The sequence below is a fragment of the Photinus pyralis genome, unplaced genomic scaffold (genome assembly GCF_008802855.1).
Source record: "Photinus pyralis isolate 1611_PpyrPB1 unplaced genomic scaffold, Ppyr1.3 Ppyr1.4_LG1, whole genome shotgun sequence".
NCBI lineage: Eukaryota > Metazoa > Arthropoda > Insecta > Coleoptera > Lampyridae > Photinus > Photinus pyralis.
Window position 1 is genome coordinate 60425943 of NW_022170249.1, and position 26253 is coordinate 60452195.

General features: G+C 37.9%; 2 long non-coding RNA genes and 10 other non-coding genes across 12 annotated transcripts; 6 read left to right on the forward strand and 6 right to left on the reverse strand.

Moving 5' to 3' along the window:
- Positions 1–245: 245 nt before the first annotated feature.
- Positions 246–318, reverse strand: Trnav-aac. The gene has a single exon. It is a non-coding gene; the product is annotated as a tRNA-Val (tRNA).
- Positions 319–929: 611 nt separating this feature from the next.
- On the reverse strand, positions 930–1002 carry Trnav-uac. Its single transcript has one exon. It is a non-coding gene; the product is annotated as a tRNA-Val (tRNA).
- Positions 1003–3011: 2009 nt separating this feature from the next.
- On the forward strand, positions 3012–3965 carry LOC116158796. The gene is made up of 2 exons (XR_004142817.1): positions 3012–3048; positions 3088–3965. It is a non-coding gene; the product is annotated as an uncharacterized LOC116158796 (long non-coding RNA).
- A 430-nt stretch (positions 3966–4395) lies between these two features.
- Trnav-aac lies at positions 4396–4468 on the reverse strand. The gene has a single exon. It is a non-coding gene; the product is annotated as a tRNA-Val (tRNA).
- Positions 4469–8438: 3970 nt separating this feature from the next.
- On the forward strand, positions 8439–8511 carry Trnav-aac. The gene has a single exon. It is a non-coding gene; the product is annotated as a tRNA-Val (tRNA).
- A 637-nt stretch (positions 8512–9148) lies between these two features.
- Positions 9149–9221, reverse strand: Trnav-aac. The gene has a single exon. It is a non-coding gene; the product is annotated as a tRNA-Val (tRNA).
- Positions 9222–9289: 68 nt separating this feature from the next.
- On the reverse strand, positions 9290–9362 carry Trnav-uac. Its single transcript has one exon. It is a non-coding gene; the product is annotated as a tRNA-Val (tRNA).
- A 4004-nt stretch (positions 9363–13366) lies between these two features.
- Trnav-aac lies at positions 13367–13439 on the forward strand. Its single transcript has one exon. It is a non-coding gene; the product is annotated as a tRNA-Val (tRNA).
- Positions 13440–13906: 467 nt separating this feature from the next.
- On the forward strand, positions 13907–13979 carry Trnav-cac. Its single transcript has one exon. It is a non-coding gene; the product is annotated as a tRNA-Val (tRNA).
- A 1761-nt stretch (positions 13980–15740) lies between these two features.
- On the forward strand, positions 15741–15813 carry Trnav-aac. Its single transcript has one exon. It is a non-coding gene; the product is annotated as a tRNA-Val (tRNA).
- Positions 15814–16764: 951 nt separating this feature from the next.
- On the forward strand, positions 16765–16837 carry Trnav-aac. Its single transcript has one exon. It is a non-coding gene; the product is annotated as a tRNA-Val (tRNA).
- Positions 16838–22519: 5682 nt separating this feature from the next.
- Positions 22520–22805, reverse strand: LOC116159283. Its single transcript, XR_004142947.1, has 2 exons — positions 22674–22805; positions 22520–22630 (listed from the first exon to the last, which is right to left on the reverse strand). It is a non-coding gene; the product is annotated as an uncharacterized LOC116159283 (long non-coding RNA).
- Positions 22806–26253: the final 3448 nt, after the last annotated feature.

Below are 26253 nucleotides of genomic sequence, written 5' to 3' on the forward strand. Positions count from 1 at the left end.
ACGTCAAAATAGAGGACTTCAAACAAGCTATCACTCGATACCACTTGCCATTATAATTTTTAAGGAAGTACCCCCTCACTTCCTTAAAAAAGTAGATTTTGCTTAGAAAGTTGCCCCTTGACAAATCTGTTGACGTGCCTCGGCGTTTTTCCTTTAATCAGTGGTTTTCGATAAATCCGTGGTGGAATGATTTCAAATGGACACCCTGTATATTTGAATGGTTGCTGGAAAATAATAAAAACGGTTGTTTCCGCCCGGGATCGAACCGGGGACCTTCCGCGTGTTAGGCGGATGTGATAACCACTACACCACGGAAACGTTGTTACAAATTGTTGTTTACAATGATTGGCATAATTGTCTCTTTAAATATTATACCTACTACAATTAATGTTTGATACGCCGTTCAAATATTTGATAGTAAGACTAGTTTCAGTTATCAATTCGATCATAGAGTACATTTTTAGATTTTGTAATGAACTCCCTCTGGTGAGGGGTTGATTCATTCTTTATGTATACACTCGTATGCCCTTAAATTCAGCGTATAGCAGTGTAAACATAGCCGGTGGTATTGAGTACGGTATCCAAAGGAAGAAGTCGTGATCACCCTTAAAACTTAACAAAAATTGGAAAAATTGGGCTCATAGGCTGACACTACTATTTTCCTATTTTTGTGTGATATTGTTTCTGCGTCATAACGAAATCATCATTCGGTATTATTGCATCATTATAATACAATGTTCGGTATTTTGCGACTATTACATGCAACCGATCTTGACTAATGTAGACAAAAGGTTGTTTCTGCCCGGGATCGAACCGGGGACCTTCCGCGTGTTAGGCACTACACCACGGAAACGTTGTTGTTACAAGGTCTCATTAACGAGGTTTTGCCAATTAATTACCTATCCCTTTATAAATTGTGCTAAAAATGTTGTTTCCGCCCAGGATCGAACTGAGGACCTTTCGCGTGTAAAGCGAACGTGATAACCGCTACACTACGGAAACTTGAAATATTAGCGACTGCGTTGATTTATTCGACCTTGTTTCATGGGTAGTATGTTCTGTCCCTTAAATACATGGTTATTAATTATAAATGGGTTTCAAAATGTTATATTTGCTAAGGCATTGCACTGTCAATAATCATTGATATATCAAAAAAGCAAAAACTCCCCAAATTACAAATGTTCGTGTATCCCATTTGTCACACGACACACATCCAAATGGTAATGTAGCTCAGACCACACATTTTGTAACATTTCCATGCATATTGTTACCAAATCAGCACTGATGCGTCTCCTACGTGCGTCGTGTTCTTGGCTGTGGGGCTACGTAACATGATCCTTAAGATACCCCCCAAAGGAAGATCTGGCTAAATGCCCATCCACATCGGTAGATTGGACCTTCCTAGTGCAAATGGCTCAGCTCTGTTCGCATGCTTGGGGAGTAAACTTTCAGTTTCTGCTTCTTTCGATGTATCAACGATTAAGGTAAGTGCGATACTTTAGCAAAAAACATTTTGAGGCCCGATGAAACATTTATAATAACCCTGTATTTGTATGTTTGTATGTTAACTTATTAGCAAATGCAGATTATGACTGTTTGAACAAAAGGTAGGTATACCAAACCTATCATAAAAGTATGCAATCAAAACTTCCCCGTTGGCTCGTTTTCGACACATTTTTCATATTTCCCCTTGGATTTTAAAGGTACTAAATTTGCAATTGCCTCTTTGGCTTGGCTAGAAATTTCAGAAATGTTGTCGCTTTTTGCACAACGGTGTTACAGCTTGTTTATTTGGTTGTTATGGTAATTAATATTATATAATTCCGGATAAAATTATTATATTTTCAAATAAAAGTAACAATTTTAAACTAAACTTTGTCGATCTAAAATCTGATTAATCTTTTAAATCCAAAGTACACGAAAAAATAGCATGTTCTACACGTAAAAAAAGTAGTTTTCCAGCTTGTGAAAATATGAAACTATTGGAAAACCGTCACTTCGAAATGTTAATTCGTAGACCATAATCGATTAACTTTTTAACTAGTAGTTTTAAAAGGTTTTGATGTTGCTGTACGTTGCTGATGCATCCAAAATGTATAGATATGAGAATACAAAATCTAAGCAATGCAATACTTCATTAATGAAACGTTGCCGGAGCATTTCTCAAACCGAAACTCATGACATTAAATCGAACAAACCAAATGGTGTAATTATAGCTGTTTTTGGTTTATCTTCTTCTGCAACTGGTATTTGATAATATGCCTTAAATAAGTCCGTTTAAACAAACGGACACTATCCATGGCGAACACATTAGGCAATAAAAATGTCATTAAATTTCTTATTGTGAACAAACAAAATGTGCCTTTTTGCAGCAAAATTTACATCGTCTTTCTCTGTTATTATATTTAATAAGGTGGTTTCTGATATCAAACCTAATTGGATAGTGATTGAACAATTTTTCTTCGGGATGAGTATTTCTAATTATTTGTTCAAACGTATTCCGTTGCATGCTGTTTTGAAGAATTGGTAGTAATCTGGCAAATTGGACCAATACATCCTTTTGTGAGGATATTTTGAATAAATACCCTAATAATAGTAGACCTCCCACAAATACTAAAAGTTCATCAACAGTTACACCTAAGGGGTGTTGTTTTTTCAAGTGTATATTGTTTTGTTTGCGTCAACATTTATAAGAAATTCTTCCGTGAAAAAAATAATAAATTCAATTGAACTTTTTTGCTGCCTTTTCGTCCTCCGCAGGTTTGTCGAAGATAACCATTTTTACATTGTCATCTTCTTCTTCCAGGCACACAAAAAGCTGATGTAACGGTAATATAGAACAGTAAAGTTATAACAAAATTATAACATAAACAAGCCGCTAAACATAGTGTCCGTTATAACGAGCGCAAAACAAAAATGCCCGTAAAATCATAATTTTTCAAAATAACTCAGTGAAAGGTAATAATGTGTCATTTATGCGTCAGGAAATTACAGTAGTGGGTATGAAATAGTATATTAAGTATTAAGGTCAGTAGGTGTACTTTACTGGTTGAGGATAATAATTGCAAACCGAGAGCGCAGCTCGAGGTTTGCAATATTATCCGAAATCGGTTAAGCACCTACTGACCGTGGTGCTTACGCTATTTTTTGCACGATCAATTTATAATTGATATAAACTAAATTCGAATGTATCAATGTGGTAGCATCACAATGGGTTCAGTAATTTTTTGTGGGTTGCTACAGTTACGTTTCTGTTTTTGAAAACAAAACAACACGTGCGCGAAACGTGGTTTGGTTGAGACTAAGTGAACATACCTAAATGATTCAGAAGATTTCGAAATAGAAGATGCATGGAGTATTGGCTGCGCATCGATCATTCCCGAAAAATTTAAAAGTAGATATGAAGCCGCATATGATTCTTTCCTTAAATGGTGTGAAAGTAAATGTCAAACTGACATAAGTGAAAAAATTGTGTTAGCATATTTTGTTCAACGTAGTGAAGGATTGAAATGGCTTATGGTGTGATTATTCCATGTTGAAAATATGATTTTTCTAAGAAGGTGTGTTGATATTTCTAAATACAGTACGCTGATAGCATTTTTGAAAAGAAAGAACGTTGGGTATCAGCCAAAAAAATCTAGCGTTTTTTCTAAAGCAGATTTCCATAAATTTCTTACGGAAGCACCCGATGACACGTACTTGGTGAGTCATTAACTAACAAGATTGAAACCGCTCAGAAGATTTTATGTGGAACTCCAGGGAACCCTTCATCATCTTCGTTGCCATCAACAGAACCTGCTATTTCATACCGTACTAATTCAAATCCGCTATCGACTGCTGAGTGTGAAGAATCTGTAAACACCGTGTTTTCCAATTGCCTGTCTAATTCCCGAACTAATTTTTGTAACTTGCAAATTGTACATTTAACTTCCACATTAATAAACAATAATTTGATTTTTGACACATATCCTACTTGTCGCATGTTACTGTAACTGTCACTTGGTTGCTAAGCACGTTGCTATGATACACTTACCGCCCTAGGTTGGTAAGTGCACCTTACCGCCTTGAAAATGAATTAGTAAGTAGCCGACTATAACCGATCGTGCAAAACAAATTTGTATGTACATTATAAAAAACAATTTTAGCCCCCGTGAGAAGTACTGTACAGCGAAGGATCCACCGTGGAGAAATTCTTTGATTGTAAGCACAATACGGTTAACAAACTATTGCTATTATTTTTACATTCAACTAGACCTTATCATTGTTCAACAAGATCCGTGAAATAATTAAAATTATGATTTTGAAGAAGGTGTGACAACACAAGTGTCCGCTTAAACGGAAGTTATGCACTAATGGCTTAAATATGAATTTACTTTTTAAAATAAAAAAAAATATTGTTTCCGCCCGGGATCGAACCGGGGACCTTCCGCGTGTTAGGCGGATGTGATAACCACTACACCACGGAAACACTGTTGCGAAAGCAGACGCGCTGTATAGCTTTAGAACCGAATTCAAACTCACTCACATCCTACTAATTTCAATCTAACCCCTACCCTACCTCTGGCATTGCTATTCAGGAACAAATTGGACGCAATAAGCGCCGAAAATCTTACTAAAGATTTTTAATTATTAAATACTACCCAATTTAAAATACTTAACTTGATTATGCCAAATGTGTTTGCTATGTTTGTTAGAATATTTTATTCCAAAGTAGTTTTGAAGTGTATTGCGAGGTGTATTGTCATACACATTGTCCTCGTACCTAAGGAATTAAGGACACGATTGTGGCAGTTGTGGTATATGTATTTAACGTTAACAAAAATCAACATGGATGACGATTTGGAAGTTGCTATTCGTTATATTTATGAAGGAACCGTATTTACCAGTACCAAAGTAATAATTGATAAATAATTTATGAGACGTAATGTATATTTAATATATTTTTAGCGCATTTTTTAAGAATTTATCCTCGTACGTTATATTATCACGTAGCGCTGTAGATTTGATACAAACAAATTGGTGTTAAAATAAATAATAAAAAAATAATCTGATGGCATTAAAACAATTTCCCCCCTTCTCACTTATTTTGGTATATCTCGTTAGAAACAATAAAGGAAGCGAGGAAAAGAAAAAGCCAGCGAACGAGGAGTGAGACAGATGAGAGAGAAAGAGAGAAACAGAGAAGCAACAACACGGTACGAAGAGAGGAAAAGTACGACAGTGGGGAGTAATAGATACAGAGAGGGTGTGCCCAGACGACCATCAAATTTCGCTGTCTAAAAGGGGGGCCACCCCAGGAATTATTTCCTGAGATTTTGTCTCATTGCATTCTAATTAAAGGTCTCAACGAAAAGAACCGTTTTCTACCAACTATTGCTACAGTTTTAACCTTCATGGTACTCTAACGAAAGGAATTAATTTCTACCAACCATAGCCCTCCTCCTCGACCGCTTATCGTGATCTGGTATATTCCCTTATACCTCAAGAACCGATTGTCGGAAGAGAGTACTCACAAAGGGCGATTGAGACGTCTGCAAGTAATATATCCATTGGTGATGTCAAAACAAAAGCTATTTCGGTTAAAAAAAGGCGCTTTCACAATTTATACTTGTTTAGAAATATTTTGCGGGATAACCAAAATCCGCCAGAAATGTATACAAACAAGAAAAACCATACATGTTACATATGCGCAGTTGTAGCTCAAATTTACCTAAGACATACGTACGTACCTTGTCTATACAGGTTTAACTTCACTTTTTCGGTCGTCATTATTTCTCACCAGATACACTGTTTTTTTAATTGTTCATTCTTTATGTATGATCATCCAGAGCAAATCAGTCAATAGAGAAGTTTTTGCAAAAAATGCATTTGAAGTATTGTCATTCTGTGCTATAACAGTGTTACTGTGCTGAATTTAATTCGACAATTTGACCAATTTTCGAACTCACAATACAGCAAAACTTTCTTTGTTGTAAAATGGATGAATAAGAAAGTCAGTAAATATCAACTCGTCCTCGTCCAACTGTCGAAGCGGCAGAACTAACTTATATTATAGACTGGTTCACTTTTATAAAAAGCAGCGTTTTAACAGGTTCTAGGGGCATTTCAGACAACATTTGGCCAAATAGGCGTTTTTTACTAATTTGGACCTGCTGAACACGAATATCGATGTTGGCATCTCGAAATCTGAACAGGAAGTTCAGAATTCAAAATGGCGGCCAATTTCCGAAAATGTTGATCTTTTCACTCATGCGACCGATTTTTTCGATCTAAAAACGGATTATAATGTTATTCCTGGCGGAGGTACGGCACGATAATAATAGTGAACAAATGTTTAAACAATGATTCCATAGTTTTTCTAACGTCAAAGTGCGTAAAAGTGGAAACCTTTTTTCATAGTACCTACTGTATGGCTACTGTTTAAATTTGTTTACAGCGTGTAATTATTAAATTATTCCTGTTTTGGCAAGCATTTTGCTCGGCATTTTGGTTCCTGTGCGTCGTGTGATAGATATCCGCGATGTTCCATTACCTCACATTTGGAAGAATTTCCTTTCATTAGAGGAAAACAAAAGAAGCAAGTTATTGTCGCATCACCTTGAAGACGCCTCATTTGACGGCGTACTGGTGATTCCTGGAGGCTTCAGTGATGAAAGAAAAGTTTTCTGTAACCGTCAGACGACACAGATTTCCTCCTTAGAAGCTTTTCACAAGGAAGCGGATACTAGGATAACGCTACAGATACAGATGTATTTCTGTTGCTTCTTCATACCTTCGAGAAAATACTGGTAAACTAAGTTTGGTTGCTGACCGGTACTTCAAGAAAGATATCCATAATGATGTGCAGAGGAACTGGCCAAAAGCAGTAGTAACGAATATCCTGCCCTTTTACGCTATCACAGGAAGTGATGTCACGTCATTTGCTGTTGTGAATTTCCCCGCTTGGATGCATTTATTTTTATTTATTTATTTATTCTTGACCTTTATTTTTAAGCAGGGGGGGGGGGTTCAGGCAAGGCTGGTCTACCAACCCAGCCCACTAGACATTTACAAATATCTATATCCGAACCCTGATGTGAACCAGAGAGTGTTTCAAAAGCGCTCTTCTTTACTGTTCACGCTGGGTACCATACTCCTCAGCGAGAAGATATATCTTTTGTAAAAATCTTCGTGACAAAAGTATACAAGGTTGGTATCATAACTAGGTACATGAAACTTCACTTGTTCCGAATATCGACCTGGCTCGCATATTTTAGGTGGCGTCTTTTCCGCTATTTAGGTAGCTGATGCCACAGTTTCCACCGACGGTGCGCGTCCCGCTTAGTTCGGTAGGGAGAAGTGGCTACCAGACGTCCGTTTGGAAGAATGCGCACGTCTTCTCTAGCATTTCATCCATTTCCATAATTACGGCATATCAGGTGTAAATCTCAAGAGGTAGTTCTTTGTCCTTAAACTCTGAAATGTCACCCAGACTAGCATATCTATCCTTGATTTTCTGCGGAAAGAATTGAAAATGGCTACATCCCCATTCTCACAACGTTAGATTAATTCCGAAGGCTGCTCTAGATATCGTCCTTTATGGTTATAAATAGGATTGCTCGTCAATACTTTGTAAATGTCGCAAGACTCCGTTGATTTGTACTAGGTACCTAATTCTCAAGAAGACAATTGACTAACACAATGAAAATAAGATAAATTTGTCTTCACTTTTCTATATGCTTTCATTCTTGAATAATAATAATACATCGCAGTTTAGTTGAACTCCTTCATTTTTTTCATTTGAAAATTAACGTAAAATTCGAAAGATTGTAGTTATCAAAACTTTATAAGGAGAATTATGCAATATAAACGCATGTCGGGAATACTTATATGTGTTGGGATTACTAGAAACAATCGTTTTGCAAGTCCTCCTTTCGGCAAGGAAAGCTAGGAATTCCTTAATTCTTAATTTTACGCATCCTGTCGCTAAAAAAACTATTACATTATTGTTAAAATAATAGTTAACTATTATTATCGTGACGTACGTCAGGAATAACATTATAATTAGTTTTTAAATCGAAAAAATCGGTCGCATGAGTGAAAAGATCAACATTTTCGGAAATTGGTCGCCATCTTGAATTCCGGACTTCCTGTTCAGATTTCGAGGTGCCAACATCGATATTCGTGTTCAGCAGGTAGCAATTAGTAAAAAAAAGACTTGTTGGCCAAATGTTGTCTGAAATGCTCCTAGGACAGACAAACTTCGAAAAGTGAACCAGTCTATTATTACAGAAGACAGAATTCGATGTATTCTTCTTTGGCTATTGTGCAACGTAACGGAATTGCTGACACACAGACCGATAGATTAACTAATCAATCTAAAGAATTTCGCTTCTCAACTGAGAGCTGCTATCTCTGAAAATACCGTGCCGTGGTTAACAGCAACTTCCAACGACATCGTTTCCGTGGTGTAGTGGTTATCACATCCGCCTAACACGCGGAAGGTCCCCGGTTCGATCCCGGGCGGAAACAATCTTTTATTAGATATTTTCAAGCAACACTACCCTCTACTTGGAATTAGTTGCCACATGTAAAACTGTTTATTTAACTTATTGAAAATATAACAAAAAGCAGTAATATAATATGTCGATATAGGGTGAAACACCAAGTTACAATGTTTCAATTAACTTAAGAAACAATATCTTTATAATATAGATACGTACAGTTAAGGCAACGTCCCATCATCGGACCTAGCTGCAAGTTACATATCGAGTGTTATGAGTTATAAGTGTCATATCACTCGATATGTATCGTTCAGCTAGGTCTGATGATGGAATGTTACCTTAAGTTACGAAATCGATATCCAAAAGAAAAAATTTCCTAATTATAAGAATTCTATTCAACCTGCAGTTTTAAGATAACCAAGTATTTGCGGACATATATTTATATGAACTTTTAGTTATAAAATAAACCCAAGAATTGACCCCTTCTGTATATGTACATCATATTTAGGAACACCCTGTATTAATAGTGGATTTGGCAACCATTAAAGTTCAATTGCTTCAATGAATAAAAGGAAAGCAATGGAGTCCGTTTTCGATACTCCCATACATTTTGATGCAAAGCAAAGAAATGCAGAATCAATTAAATTGACCGTAGCAAAAATACTTGTTTCCGCCCGGGATCGAACCGGGGACCTTCCGCGTGTTAGGCGGATGTGATAACCACTACACCACGGAAACGTTGTTGAAGGCCTCATTAACGAGGTTTTGCCAATTACCTATCCTTTTATAAATTGTGCTAAAAATGTTGTTTCCGCCCAGGATCGAACTGAGGACCTTTCGCGTGTAAAGCGAACGTGATAACCGCTACACTACGGAAACACCGACAGCGATCTTTAAACATTTGCATTTTGCAATTTGATTGGAAATTGGATTATCAAAGGTATCCCAGCTGTAACGTTTTTTTTATATTATTTATTTATTTGTTTAGCCAGATACCATACAGAATACAAGTATTCCAATTACATGGCACTGGGGTGCTGTACATACTTAAAACTAAAACTACACAGTAATTACGATCTTATATGACTAATTAAATATTAATTCATTCAAAGAGCCGTGAAATACATCGATGTCTCTCTCACGGCACTTCTTATTTAAAGCCAACAGGCTCCTCGATAGTGGCGATGACGGAATGGTCACTAAAAAGATGATATCGTTTTTCCTTAATTTAACATGTGGCACTTTGAGTTTAATTTCCTGAAGCAATTCTGGGGCATTTAGGTGATTATTCAGTATCTTGTACACAATGGTAGCACAGATCACTTCGCGTCGGATTTGTAAACTTGAGATTTTAATACCGTGCACACTATTTAAAAATTTTAGTTGGTTGGAGTAAGAGATTAAATGTGGAAAATTTTGAGTCGACCTAAAATACACTATTCGCACTAATTTTTTTTTAACTTTCTCTATCATGTCTGCGTGCTTATAAGTTTGGGGTGTCCAAATACATGCCGCATAATCGAGTTTGGATCTGATGAACGCATTGTATAAGGTAATGATTGAGGAAATGCTTGTAAAAAATTGTAGGTATTCCTAATTACAAAGCCTAGTACTTTGTCGCACGCATTTATAAGGGATTCAATGTGCCGATGAAAATTTAAGTTGCTATTGAATAAAACGCCCAAATCTCTAACCGAGGTGACTCTTTGGATATCCTGCCCATTTATTTCGTATTTAAAAATCGTGTGATTGTTGGATCTTGTGTACGATACAACTTTGCACTTTTCTATGTTTAGCTTCAGTTTGTTTTTATTGCACCAATTTATCACTGCATTTATGTCTGCTTGAATATTTAAACAATCGTTTGAAGATTTCACTTTATTAAAAAGTTTCAGGTCGTCTGCAAATAGAAGTGCTTTGGAGTTTTGAATCACCCGCGGTAGGTCATTAATAAATAGTAGGAAAAGGAAAGGGCCAAGTAGTGTTCCCTGAGGTACCCCTGAAGAGGGGTAAAATTCGGTTGAGTTCACCCCATTGTATTTCACTCGCGTTTTACGCGATGTTAAATATGATTTAAGAAATTTAGCCGTTGGGCTACTGACACAATTAAAATGAAGTTTCTGAAGCAGGACCTGATGGGAGACCTTATCAAAAGCTTTCGCAAAATCGGTGTATACACAGTCCACCTGAGCCCTCTTGTCAAGGACGGCGGCTGTGAAATGCGTAAACTGCATTAAGTTAGTACTTGTTGATTTCTTCAGTCCCACGATCTTAATCTTTGGCAATTTACGTTTCGGAATTGAGAGAATGTACTCATCTCCCAGCTTCGATTCTGCCTCTTCCTTTAGTTTCGCCGCTGCCTCCTTAGTTTTACATTCCACGACGATGGCTCCACGTCGAAGGGTTTTCATTCCGGTAACTTCTCTCGTAACTGGATTAATATTTTTCTTTAGTGTAGTGAAAGTTTGCTTCGAGAGTTGGGATGAGTCTTTGGGTTTCACGATAATGACTGGGTCGTATGTTTTCTGCTTTAACTTTTCTGCATAAGTAAGCTTCACTTCAGTTTGGGTGTGGAGTACCTGAGCCAGGTCCTTTTTTATGTCGTTATTTTGGGTGTTTACCTGGTCTAGAACATCCGTCAAAAGTTTCTCCTGATTCACGAGCTTCCCGTGCATTCTCCATTACACTATCCCAGCCCATCATCATTTTATTTATATTTGTCACCATATTCTTAAGACTGTGCGATTCGTGGACTGCACAGGGGTCGCAGAACCAATGAAAGTTTCTTTTTGAATTAATAAATTTAAGCTCATCGTCACTAACTTTAGCACATTTCGCGTGAAAGTAAGTTTCGCACCAGCTAGCACAGCGAACAAGTTTTTCTTGTCGAGCGAGTTCCACTCGGCAGATGCTACAGATAGCAACAGGCATTCCAGTGGCCAATTAAGGGTGGTAACCACCCTCACGAACTGGTCGTTGGTTACCTAATTCGCTTACTTTGTAATCGTTCCGTTACGATCGCGATCGACCTATCGATACGACGGCGCGCACTGAACTTGGCAGATTGTCAGTTGCCATTTTTCTACATGAAAAAATGCATAGAAATTGGATCACCAAAAACGGGCTTGGTAATTCACATAAGTTCAGAAACATTTTTGGTACAATTTTTAAAGAACAATTGAACTCATGTATAAAAAATCGCATAAACCGCAGTGCAATTGTCACCATGACAGCGACAAAAGTTACCTGCAAGTTTTCCAGCGACAAATGCACTAGTGGTTTTTTCACTTATTCAATTTCTAACCAATTATCGCATTATCCGTTCCCACTTAGACAAGGGAAGAGAGAGGACAGGTAATACATTCAATAAAACTGATACCATTTGTCACCAAGGCACGATTTTTTATCAACAAAAAGAAGCAGGTCGTTAGGGATTCGTAAGGAATCGGGTGAAGCTAGACTCTCTAAGTTGAAATGTCCTAAGCAGAAACGGGATGTGGATCCAACAAACAACATTGATTTTAATGAATCTGGTCCGTGTATTTAGAACTGTGCGCAAGAAATGTATACAGTTGATAGTAAAGGAGAAAACTTTGAATCCGCTCGTAACTCGTATACTATACCACCCTATACCACAGGTAGGGAAACTTCTTGTCTATACTCACACAACAGAAGTGCGTCAGAATTGAAAATCTAACATTTCTTGAGTGTGTTTTTACTTTTTTGTAAATGTAAGTACAATACATTTTTTATTCCTACACAAGTAACAAACATTTGCCCTTGCAGTATGCCTTTGATGTTATGCAGCGCATATAGTACAAGATCCTATACAAAATTGCCCAGGTAGAGTAATTTTATGTGAAATGTAACTATTCTAAGAATTCTTAACGCTAACAGAAAATTATATACATAGGTACAAGTTAATTTTAAACTATAAACAATTATATAGAAACCTTACACTTACGAAAACAAAAGAAGTTTACTTAATTTAACATACGAAGCCAACATAATTAAAAGGACTACTAACTACAAACAAAATTACACTACAATTGTTTATTCATTATTGCCCTTTAAATAATATTAATTTTGTATAGTCCTGTCTAATAGGGTCTTGTATTTCCGATCACCTTTTACATAGAAAATGGATGCGGATATTTAAATATCTTATGGCCGCTTCTATTAAAAAATATATGTGGTTACTAATCTTCTCAGCAGCATGTTGTTTTAAAGAACAAAAAAAATTGTGTTTGAATAACATTAAACATGATTTTATTTTTTAAATGTTTCATAAAATTTATTTTTGTGATACTGTTTTCATGTATACGAAAATAATGCTCCGCCAATTTGCAAACATTTATTGTATCCTTAGAATTAAGTTATTAAAGAATTTAAAAAATTGTCTCTATTTCCTATTAGTGCATTGATACATTGCTGACATTTCAGCAATTGCTGTAACTGTCGTGTTTCGTAACCCGCTATCAATTATTGGTAGTGAACATTCACTAATAACTACAGAATTCATTATGTAGTTATGATCATCCCATACATTTTGTAATTCATAATCTTGAACAGAACCGTTTATTTGTGGATAACTCATGTTGATATTATCCGGATTTTCTTACCGACTGGATCCTACCAATACCGGTATGCTCTCTACAATTTCTCATTCCTCCTTCCCGAACCTCTTCTCTGACAAGAAGTCTTTTATAAGCCGCTAGTTGGATTATTATCCCAACCACCTATTTGTCTTATCAAAGAGTACCCATAGTTAATCTTTGGTCTTATTGAGGCAAAAATAGTTCAATGGATCTTGACTAGCCTTATATAAGGATAAATAAAGTGACAATTTTGCGAACCATGATTAACAAATATTTTTTAACAACGTTTCCGTGGTGTAGTGGTTATCACATCCGCCTAACACGCGGAAGGTCCCCGGTTCGATCCCGGGCGGAAACAATTTTTGTGCTACGTTGTATGATCATAGAAAGGGAAAACGCTCTCTTTAGGGAAATGTTGAGGCTCAACAAGTCTGAAATTGATACGCATCTTTTGTGCTATACAAAGTTACTTAAGAGAGGAGACATTTGAAGTTATAAAATGTTCAAAAAGTGATTGTGAAAAAAGCAATTAAATTTTGTTTTTAAATCTAGTTATTGTGACCAGTTGTTTTAAGTCCTGAAATTCTGCGTGACATTTCAGCATTTTTGTATTGATTGTGGATTATACTGGGCAAGCAGGTGTGTTACACACCAATATAAAAGGTTTATCCCACCCGGTGTTTTGTTTATGATTTCCCCAGCCTTCCCCAGAACGTCACCGTTTAGTGCAAACTATAATTATCTAGTCCAGCGTTCCCCAAAAAGTTTTCCTTGGAATCCCGGGGCCATTAAAGATTCAACGCCCGTTGATGGGACAGATATCATGTTTCCGTAGTGTAGCGGTTATCACGTTCGCTTCACACGCGAAAGGTCCCCGGTTCGAACCCGGGCGGAAACACGATTTTTGTTGCAGAGTAGTTAATTTCACTAATTGGGCAAGCAGTTATTACAAATAAGATGTATAGTGCAGCGGAGAGCCGGCGCTAACTCGCTTATTTGAGGTAGTTTTTTTTTTCGGAGTAGAAAGAATTGGGACCCACACCATTTTGTTCAGAAATGTTTGAACCTTCAGAATCTCGCTTTACGACATTTTCCCGTGGTCCTGACAAAAGTTATAGGCCGCTGAAGTTGAAATTTACTCATTTTCGCGCGCGCGACTAGACCACCGAAAGTATTTATTTTCTCAGCAACTAAGCGATATACATCAATCATTCCTTTTGTAAAATGAAAGTACATTTATAGCAGAATCTAAAGCATTCCATTTACCTACCTTGTTATGCACAGTTTTTAGAAAAATGACCGTCAACTTCCAAAATTCGTGTAGCAGATAAAAGGTGCGCACTTTGAACTCTCATAACTTTTTATTTCACGATATCGATTTCCAATATTTATAGCTCATTCGATGCTCCAAAGCATTGTGATTATTTTATTTTCTATAACATTACCGTGAATTTTCATAATAAAAAAGTTACGGTCATTTAAGTAAAAACCTACCGACCTCGCCGAGTCGGTAATCGCGAGTGAGACGGAGAGGGAAGGATAGTCAGCAGCGTTCGCTAGACAAGGAGCGATGCGTAATTTACTAAGAAATTTCTCTCCGAATACCAAAACTAGCTATTTAGGCCGTTTAGTTTACAAATGCATTCCGCCGAGTTGCATTGTAAAATCTCAAACAATTCATTACCTAACTCCATGTATCTCAGTTCTTTGGTGAAATATATAGGTACAAATAGGTACCTTTCCCTGTAAATTTTGGGGTTACTCCACATCAGGTATCTCTTGTGCTGTGTTGTATATTGCAAGATCAGCAGTAACAACGGTATGATTTTGTCCCAAAGATTCAGGCTTGTTTTTTGATTTCACTAGACGATGGTTAGGATGGTATTGTAGCTCGCTGGTGGAGAATTCAAAAACGGCAGAGGTTTGAGATTTTACAATGCAACTCGGCGGAATGCATTTGTAAACTAAACGGCCTAAATAGCTAGTTTTGGTATTCGGAGAGAAATTTCTTAGTAAAGTAAAATCTCTTACGCATCGCTCCTTGTTTAGCGAACGCTGCTGACTATCCTTCCCTCTCCGTCTCATTCGCGATTACCGACTCGGCGAGGTCGGTAGGTTTTTACTTAAATGACCGTAACTTTTTTATTATGAAAAATTCACGGTAATGTTATAGAAAATAAAATAATCACAATGGTTTGGAGCATCGAATGAGCTATAAATATTGGAAATCGATATCGTGAAATAAAAAGTTATGAGAGTTCAAAGTGCGCACTTTTCATCTGCTACACGAATTTTGGAAGTTGACGGTCATTTTTCTAAAAACTGTGCATAACAAGGTAGTTAAATTGAATGCTTTAGATTCTGCTATAAATGTACTTTCATTTTACAAAAGGAATGATTGATGTATATCGCTTAGTTGCTGAGAAAATAAATACTTTCGGTGGTCTAGTCGCACGCGCGAAAATGAGTAAATTTCAACTTTAGCGGCCTATAACTTTTGTCAGGACCACGGGAAAATGTCGTAAAGCGAGATTCTGAAGGTTCAAACATTTCTGAACAAAATGGTGTGGGTCCCAATTCTTTCTACTCCGAAAAAATTTTTTGAACGATTTCGCGGCTCTCTCCGCTGCACTAGTAGTCGAAACGGCTTAGCCAACAAGTTTCCGTGGTGTAGTGGTTATCACATCCGCCTAACACGCGGAAGGTCCCCGGTTCGATCCCGGGCGGAAACAACCCTTTTTATTATTGTTTTCGAGCAACTATTCTAATATGTATAACTCTCACCAGGAAAAATTGCCGGTCACAGCACACCTTGTGTCGATCTACAATCTATGTTTTTCATAAAATGCGAGCGACTTCCGGAATAAGATCGTGCCATTGTTGAACGAAAAGTCTTTTTGTTCAACATTGACACGATACTATCCCGGAAGTCGATCACATCTTTAGAAAAACATAGATTGTAGACCGGGATCAAGTGTTCTGTGACCGGCAATCTTTCCTGGCGAGAGGTTTATATAAGGTCTGAAACTGTATACCACTATATATAGTCCACTTATTCAATGATATAGTACAATTCCCATGCAAGCGTTACAAATCACAATGTTGCCAATGTCTACCTGCAGTTGATCGCAGAACTTTATGTCACATCGATACCAAAATGGCCGCATAGGTAGTAAAATTTTAAAACGCTGAAGCAGTAAAACGGTAACTGATTAGCAAAACTTCCAATGGCAGTAGGATTGTCAGAGCTGTTATTGCTGTTAACTATACTCGTTAACTGCCATCCGAATGTGAAATCCACTGGCGCATACAGAGCAGAGGTCTGATGCTCTAGCTCGCCCAAGCAAGATTAGGGATTGGAAATTATGGTTCAGTCCTGCAGCGAGTATTTGGATCATTTATGGCTTTGTTATAGGAACTCTTTTCCACGTACCATTGCTGTGTTTATTCCACTGCCATACTTTCTGCACAGTGTGCATCCTTTTCTTTAACCCACCCACTTAAACCATGGCTAGTAAGCGGGGTGTCGCCATTTTTAGAAAGCGTGGTCAATGCTTCATCCATTGAAATCATGATTATCTTGGTCAAAATTTTCCACATACATACTCAAAATGATATAGGGCAGGATCATGTACAGCCATATTGACCTTCAGCTTTCACGGTTATCATCAATTTATCATAACGTTTCCGTGGTGTAGTGGTTATCACATCCGCCTAACACGCGGAAGGTCCCCGGTTCGATCCCGGGCGGAAACACTCTTTTGTCTAAATTAGTCAGGTCGGTTACAACTATCATACTGTAATTGTACCGAATACTAATTTCGTTATGATGCAGAATCAATATCACAAAAAAATAGTAGTGTTAACTTGAGCCCAATTTTTCCAAATCTTAAGGGAGATCCGTGTATTTAAAGAATCTTCTCATCGATCTCCCTCTTTTGAGTATCGTAATGACACCGGCGATGTTTCCACTGCTCTCCGAAATAAAGATTGTTTAAAAGTAAATGCGACTTTAAGGATATACGAGTATACAGACCAGACCAAAATTATTAAACGCCCTGTATTAGTCTGAACCATGATCACTTTAAGGACTGTTTGGATAAGAACAAGAAACTAGCATATTAACCAATACCTTTATTGGCCAGGATAACCAGATTAATGCGTCTGTTCGCTTTAACGTTAAACTTATTCTACCTTTCCCAAGGGTAAGCAGGTAGGAGTACCCTTACCCCTAAACCGGCACATTTTTCTTAGTTAAAACTGAAACTTTATACTGAATTTATTGTGAACAGGGACTACAATGAACACTTTGTGAGTTATTTTGCGTTCAGGAAGAAGCAGACACATTGAACCCACAATACACTCCTTCCGCATTTAACATTTTAGCGATTAGGGTAGAGAGTGTGACGTTTTATTTGAATTCAAAATTTATATTTAGTCTTTTTGCGTCACCTACGTATTTTCTTTGTTAAACCCTTTTACTTTAGATGTAGTTAGTTCAGTATTACAGGTTTGATTTATAATAGTTCTTTATTTACGCTGCTAGAGGTCGTGCAAATGATTCCGTGATCTTTTTTTTCTTGTCTGTACTAAACCATTCGATCAGACTTGCAAAGAGAATACACGCCATACTTTTCTTCTACTTTGCGTCATTGAATTTCGATACCAATTGCAGATTTTTAGAACACCAGCAGGCCGCACAATTAATTAAAGAAGTTTTGAATGTTAACGTTATCATGAGAGTTTGATGCCATTTCTGGAAAGTCTAACATTCCCTTAATACATGATCGAATTAATAAAATAGGTACGCGCTCTAAAACGCATCATGCATTCTTTTAATTTTTTCCAAGGTGAGTGATTATTTTAAACCAACCGTTAGAATTAATTGAGGGGGTTTGTGTGTTCCTCTGTCTCTTCCTTATATAGATTACTCTCCGCTCTGGGAATTTGTTGTTCGTCCGTAATTCTGTAGGTTTTCCGTCAGTATTTACCGTACCTTTTTGGAGCCCTGAAGAGACCGTTATCTGCGACTGAACCAGCTGTGGCATCCGTAACCGTCCCGTGACACCATCCCGCCGTCCTTTTGCAGAAGCAAGGGATTTTACCTTCTGGTGGCGGCCGAAGCTTCGTATTCACATAATTTTTGTCAGTGTAGCCTCAATTATATCTAAGAGTGAAGTAATTAAATACCGGTTCCTCCGTAAAATATATTTAGCGTAACACAACGAATTTGAGGTAACGCTTCTGTGCTTGATTTCCCGTCGTCTATCTGTCTGTCTATTCCATCGAGATCTCGGCCCCTGGGCCACCTAAAGACTTCGGGTTTTTTAAATATATAATAAGGGGGTCCTGTAGTAACACATATTGAATTGAAATTCTTTTCGATTACTCTATTGCATGTTTGATTTGAATAGTAGACATATAGGTATGTAATTTGTCATTCGTTTATTACAGAGGCGACGAATATATCGTTTCAAACAGGAGGAGCGGATAGGTCGATAGTTGGAGAGATTACCGACAAAGCAATTGGACAAGCTTGTCAGGATTGGTTAAAACAAGCCAGCCACCGGTTTCAAAATTCTAAAAATCCAATGACATAAATGATACATTATTATTTATCAACAAAAATATAATAAATCTATTTCCTTTTTTTCTACATTTTTGTCTATATTATGGTAGGTATACATATGTATATTATCAAAACCAATATATGTGTATTCCACTTATCTATCGAAATTCAAAACACGTTTATTTGAAACTAAAAATAACCTTATTCTATTGAAAATTATTCAACGTGTTTCATATACGTTTATACTTAAAGTATTTTAACGTTGATCTCGCGGACAGTTTATCGTTTATGAGAAGTAGATGATAACTAAAATGATATTCCTGGTATAAACAAAAATTAAACGTTTATGAAACTAATTGGTGATGCTTGGGAATGTTGGTGTTTTCTTGCGTTTGCAAATACTCGTAAATACGTGCGATAGTAATTTGTGTAAGAAAACACTGTATGGCTTACACTGGTGGTGTCTACCGTATCGCTTACTTTGCATTGGCCGTTGACCGTAAATTTCCGGTAGGTACAAAATGGCAGTCAGTAGATAATAATTATAGTGAAAATAGCAAGTGCGGTATAATGTGATGAAGATAAGAAAATCGCCTTGAAATGTTTACAGTAAACCTGTCCGTTGTTTCTCCAAAATTCAAAGCGAGTGAAGTTTACGCACACGTGGGAAGCGTATACAATCTGGTCAAAAACTTACTAATTACCGAAAGTTTAAGTAAACAGCGATGTTGTGTAAGGGTACATAACTAGGGATTGTATTGCAAGGATTGGAATAATGATTTGCATTTCAATCAGTACTATTAAATTAGACAACCAGCGGATTCCGTTTTGTTGTATTTGTGACTTGAATTTCAAGTTTTGATTTTAATATAATATGAATCAAGTTTTTCGTAATTAAACAAACGAAAGTTATCAACAACGGAATAAATCAACCGATTCTAATGTTAGTTCATAAAATGCAAATGCTAATTTGATGAAGCATAGTTTTAATTAATTAGGGCTTGAGACGCGTCACTAACATTTGTCTTTCAGCGTTCTCTGAATTGATGCTGATAATTAATAAAACAAATGATAACTTTAAGCGACTGCGCGCGTATTAAAATGAATTGTATTAAAGGGTTGTTCGTCTAAAAAGGATGAACGACGCCTCTTCTTCAGAAGACGATCTATCGTTATTGCGAGTGAGCCATAAATAATAATGCGATGTGTAAACTTGCGCTCTTTGGCGAGGCAACATACTTATTGCTTTTAAGCGTTTATACATCATAAAAGTACATTTACTCTATTTACATATAATGAACGTTAAAAGCAAATTGCGTTATTTGAGCAGCATAATTTTCATAGTAACCACATCAAACGAAGCGATGTACAAACCCCTAACCATAAAACTTCTAAAACTTCCAAATAAGAGTGTATTTTAGTTTTTCTCGGAAGTTGTTTCAGAGTTAAAATTTGTAAATTATGAACTAGAACTTCATGTTTAATTTTAGTAACTAAAGAAAAAAGGAACTTTTCACAATTTAACTTTAAAAAGAGATTATGTCTCATTTAATAAAACCGTGTCCTTTTTTAATTATATATTTTTTTAATAAATACAAAGTTAATGATTTCCGCAATTATAGGCTTTTCCATAATTACGCAGAAATTGCTACATAATTTATATTAAAAGTAAAATCCTGTACAAGCGTAATTGAATTTTCTTCTTTCCAACTTTTAATGCTCTGCTACGCTGATCCTTCAAAGAATTATAAGAGCACGAACAGCATTGGGGCTTGTATAAAGAAATAGCATGCAGGGGTAAAGGATAATTAAGAACAAGGATTAACTTCAAACCCTTCGCATGTGTGGACATAATTATATGTTACTTATCCTAAATTCACACATCTCCATTAATTAATATTTGTTTCGTATCGTTCTGTCCATCACTTTGTGGTCAAAAAGGTATCTGGAATTTTTTTAGTTTCTTTTTTCACTGTACCTTTTCGTATGTTTTTTATTTCACGAAAGTTTCACTTCCAGAAATCCTTCCTTACTCTTGTACTCGTATTTACTAAAACACTAGTAGATCGCATTTACAATGCTTATTTTACCAGATCAGTTTAACACTCCTGGTTATAAAGCAATTGAATACATGGACAGATGGAGAGACAATACCCTTTACTGTAAGAAACTTTTAACAAAAGTACACTCCACCTAAAATAGAGCTGGTTAGATTGAAGAACGGGCATGCACTCAATAGTGTATTGTTGCATTAATTATAGAAGTATTAAAGCAAGAGTAGCATTATGAAATAAGGGATCTTCGTTATTTTTCGCTAGATAACATTTCTGTGCTTAATTTTCCCGCCAAAATTAATTTAATTTGCAATTCTATTCAAGCAAATTGTACGCCCTTTAATTATATAAAATTATATATCACATAATTTGTACATATACAAATTCATGGCGGTGAAGCTACACAAACTGCAGTATTAATAAGGAAGGTTAACGACAGATATTAAGTTTCATGAGTGCTCAGAGCGCAAAATTAACTAATTTCTCTTAAGACACGAAGCAGTGTGGGAAACTTACAATGTATATCACCGAGCAAGCTTATTTTCTATAGAATGAGACAAACATTGTATAATATTCTCCTCGCGAATAAATTATTTCTAAATCTATTCTTGGGTTTCAAGTAATTTTGAGACAAAATGGGAAACTTGTTCTAAGTACTTGCTACTTTTCAAATGTCAATGCTAATATCACGCTTGTTAAGCACTTAAAGGGTTTGCAGAGATTCGTGTATTTTGATAATTGATGAATAAACTTTCCTTTCAACTCTGTCCCCGTGTTTGATATTTCATTGTACAAGATCAATCATTTGTGTTTTTCAATTATTCCATTTACTTCTCGACAATGGGCGAAACACTTCAAGCCCGTATACTTACAAATGCACCTAATAACGGGGCTGCCAATTGAAGACCCGCTGTTACACGACCCATTTATATATTCGCTTTAATGAAGGTGCCACATTATCTTATTGATTTACCTTGCCTAAGGTGCATAAATTTCTCTTTCCTTGATAAATGATGTGTTGTTATTTCAAACTTTGATCTTTCAGGTGCATGTTTTTTCTAGATACTTTATTTCTATCTTTGGGAACATGTGATATATAAAAATATTCATTAATTTTTTTCTTCATTAATTGACGTACGGGAATTAGTTATTTGTCCAAAACACTAGGAATTTCCTTTAGGAATATTTATCTCAGTTAAGTTGTGGTATTTCGCCAAGGTCAACGGTTTTACACTTTAAAGCCCTGACTTTTGTTACTCTGACGTTAACCGTCATGTGAGTGACGTGTACAAATGTACCAATCGCGCTTTTAAGGGTGAAAATTTTGGTTGTTATTAAAGTTATTTTCTCGACAAGTGAACGAAATGCATATTTTTTCACCCTACCTTCTTCGATGAAACGCATCATTTTCGAAAGTTAAAAATTTGTTTTGTATATAATATAATAAATCTCAAAATAGGTTTCACTTGTGAGGAAACGAAATTAAGGGTGAGGAAATAATCTGCCCAAACCAGTAAATAAGATTTCCCCCAGATATTTCCACTTAATTTCGCCCCTCCTAATCGTCTTCCCCCACCAGATCTCCAGTGTTTGTAACTTTTGCTTCTACCTTTACCGGTGCCTTTTCCTATTAACCAGCCTGATTTACCTGTCATTGATTACTGCACCTTTAACCGTCATTCCATTTCCTGTAAAACCTTTGTTAACCTGCACCCCATGTCGTTCCCTGTGTTGAGTGTGTTGCCGTTAGCCCTAGGAGGTAAATCGTAATTAGCCGTAAGGTGAGTGAGTGTTTATAGTGTCATTAAAACAACAATCTTTCAACCCTTTATTAAAACGTGCAAGCCGTTACCTCTATTACTCTGACCAGTTCCCAATTCCCCGAGTAATTCCAGTTCCTAGGTGTACTCCCTAGCGAACGGGTTACTACAACAGGTATTCCTCAAGATTACTCTCCGTACGTTCCTACCTGTCCGTGTCTTCAAAACAAAATCGGAGCGTGACTCCTGGTTTTAAAGGAAGTACACCTCCGTAGTATATTCCCGTCACCCCGTCCTACATAAACCTGGGGCACAGTGCTCCCGCCTACGTTAGCCATAAGGGGCTGAAAGCCGTCACGTGAAAGGTTAGTTGTTACAGTTCGAACACTCATCCCGCAGGTTCTGTTGGTTACCCCGTTCGGGTGGCGCAGCCCTCAATCCCGCATCAATTAATTTGTTACATTCTAGACAGCACTGCACGTGGAAATTAACCTACAGTCCGACACGAAAACGGCATTGACAGCAAACCCGCTGACACGCTGGGGCCAGATAACTACCGGCAGATGGCAGTACTCCCCAAGTAAATACGAGGACTGCTCCGGAAATCTTTTATATTATTTTATTTTGTATATATATATTTTTATTTCTATTTAGACAATACACTTTTAATTTTCTTTGCTCGCCAATTATTTCCCGACGCTACCCGAGGCTGTGGGCAAAAGCCGGAACGTACCCAGGGTTGCTCACATAATTTGGCGCGCCGAGCAGCGGACTCTGAACCTGCACCCTAAAAGGTATAATACATAAATTTGGTTTTATTATAGATAATACCTCCTGTACACCGGTCCAGAATTAATTATTTTTATTTATTTCAGCATTAACTTTATTTTTATTTTCCTGTACATATTAGTTTTAGGTATTTTAGTTTTATTGCCCGCTTTACCTGCAAAATCTTCTCTTTGGTTGGCGCTCGAGTACCCACCAGTCCGTTTAAAAATCCAAACAGAAGATGCCGGAAACTGAAACCGATCCAGTTGTACCTCCAGAAATGGACGTTAAATTTAGTTGGGTGTTTGCGTTAAAAAAGGAGCAACTGCAGACCGAGGCCCGCCGGTTTAAGTTAGAAACAGGGGGGAATGTTCCAGAATTACAACAACGGCTCGTTACCTTCTTGAAAACGGGGGAAGGCCAAGTTACGGACCCGACCCCAGCGCGTCCCAGATCACCCCGTCTCCAGGTACCTGTCCCCGTAACAGAACCACCGCCACCTAGGAATGATACGGCGAAACTATGGGAGCAAGTTCGGAAATGGGGCCTACGTTTCGATGGCAAAGGAGACCCAGTATCCTTTCTAGAACGACTAGAAGAATTAAGAATGGGGTATGGAATTAGTGATGCCTGTTTATTACCCACCATAGCCTTGATCTTTGGAGATACCGCTCTATTGTGGTACCGAAATTCCCGTGACCGATTTACCACCTGGGACGAGTTCGTCAAAGCCTTCCAGGATCAATTCTATCCCCCTAGGTATGCTTTTCGGTTGGAAGAAGAGATCCGTACTCGTACCCAGGGGTTGAAAGAAAATGTGCCCATGTACGTGACGGCCATGATGACACTTCTGCGCCGCCATGGTCACTATTCGCAGGAACAGCAGGTCGATTGTCTTCATGAAAATCTCCGACCCGAGTACAAGCTATACATTAAACGAAGAGAGGTGAAATCGGTATACGATATCCTGGAGATGGGAAAGGAATATGAACAGGTAGTGTCACAGAAGGATCTGATTAAGCCAGCTATCCTCAACAAACCTGCCGAAATAACCCCTAGACCTGCACCTCTACCCTTAGCCCGACCGACTCTTGCCAGATCTGAATCACCGCCATTACCTCTCCCGAATGCAGCCAAACCTCTCTTGTTTTCTACCCGTCCTGGCCCGAGAGTGATCGACCAGGAGGAAATCGAAAAGAGATTGACTGCTTCTTCGGGACACGAAAATCTTGCATCGGTCCAGTATAACAGAGCCGAAGTGTGTTGGAATTGTGGCCAACCGGGACATTGGAGATTCCATTGTAAGAATCCCTTTAGGAAATTCTGCTCTAGGTGCAACCAACCCGACGTCTACTCCAGCGAGTGCGATTGTAGACGAGCACCTTCGGGAAACGTCAATCGCCCGCCGAGGAAGTAAGGCGTCCTCTGCAGCATAGGGCTCCAGCCAATCCGTATACAAGGGATTTGCAAGGATGGCATGAGTGGCTTGCTACCGTTAAAAGTTTTTACCCGCCAGTACTTGGACCCATAACCGCCATTAATCCCCCAGATACCAGACTCTTTATTAAGTTGCAGCTATGTAACCAAATGATTTCAGCTTTAATTGATACCGGCTCCGCCAAAACCTATTTTGGAGCATCCGTTAAAAACATTTTGAACCGTAATCAAATTTACCCCACTTCTGTAGCCCAAGGAACTGCTGAGATGGCCGATGGAACGACTGTTGAAACCATGGGAAATTTCCAGTTCCAGGTTATTATAGCGGATCAGAGTTGGATGGTGAACGCGATTTACCTGCCTACCTTGAACGTTGACTTTATACTAGGATTAGATTTCCTGGGAACTTACCAAGCTCGCCTAGATCTTCGTAAGAGAAGCCTAGAAATCGGAGGAGGCTCTCAGGTGACGATGCAGAAGTCTCCGGTCGAAGTCGAAGTTCCCGACCATTCCAGAATCGCCGGCATTAGTGGCCCAAATGCCGAACAGCTGCAGACCCTTAATGATTTTTTGCAGGTGGAACTCCAGAAATTCCCCGATGCCCCAGGTCTTGCTAAAGGTGTACTTCATCGCATTAGTCTAAAACCCGATACCGAGCCATGTAAACAACGCTATTATCCCCGAAATCCCGCAATGCAGAAAATAATGGATGACGAGGTCGCATCCATGCTTGCAGAAGGCGTGATTGAACCCTCTAATAGCCCGTGGTCCTCGCCAGTCGTTTTGGTCCGTAAGTCTAATGGAAAGTACCGTTTTTGTATTGATTTCAGAAAGGTTAACCAATACACCACCAAGGATAGTTACCCGTTACCCATGATTGAAAGTATCCTGTCAAAACTGAGAGGCGCTAGGTTTATCAGCACCTTGGATCTTCGTCAGGGATATTGGCAAATACCCCTTGACGAAGGTAGCAAACCCATTACCGCCTTTACAGTACCTGGCCGGGGGTTGTACCAATTCAAAGTTATGCCCTTTGGGCTACATTCTGCTCCCGCTACCTTCCAGAGGCTTCTAGATAAAGTAATTAGCCCGGATCTCGAGAACAAAGCGTTTGCTTACCTAGACGACATTATTGTGTTAGGTAAAACCTTTGCAGAACACCTGGAGAACCTGAAAGAAGTGTTCCAACGTTTGCGACGTTGGGGTTTGACCTTCAGCCAGAAAAATGCGAATTCTGCAAACCAGAACTAATATATTTAGGTCACCTAGTAAATAGACATGGAATACAACCTGACCCGGCGAAAATACAAGCAATACAAGACTTGCCCGTTCCACATACTGTCAAGACTCTTCGAAGTTTTCTGGGATTGACATCGTGGTATCGCAAATTTATTCCCCGGTTCTCCAGTATTGCCCAGCCACTGACTCATCTGTTGAGGAAAGATGTAAAGTTCCAGTGGACCGCAAAACAACAACAAGCTTTTGAGGAACTAAAGGCCGCCCTTGTATCTAAACCCATTTTAGGGTGTCCCGATTTTTCAGTGCCGTTCCAATTGCAAACCGATGCCAGTAGTAGTGGACTGG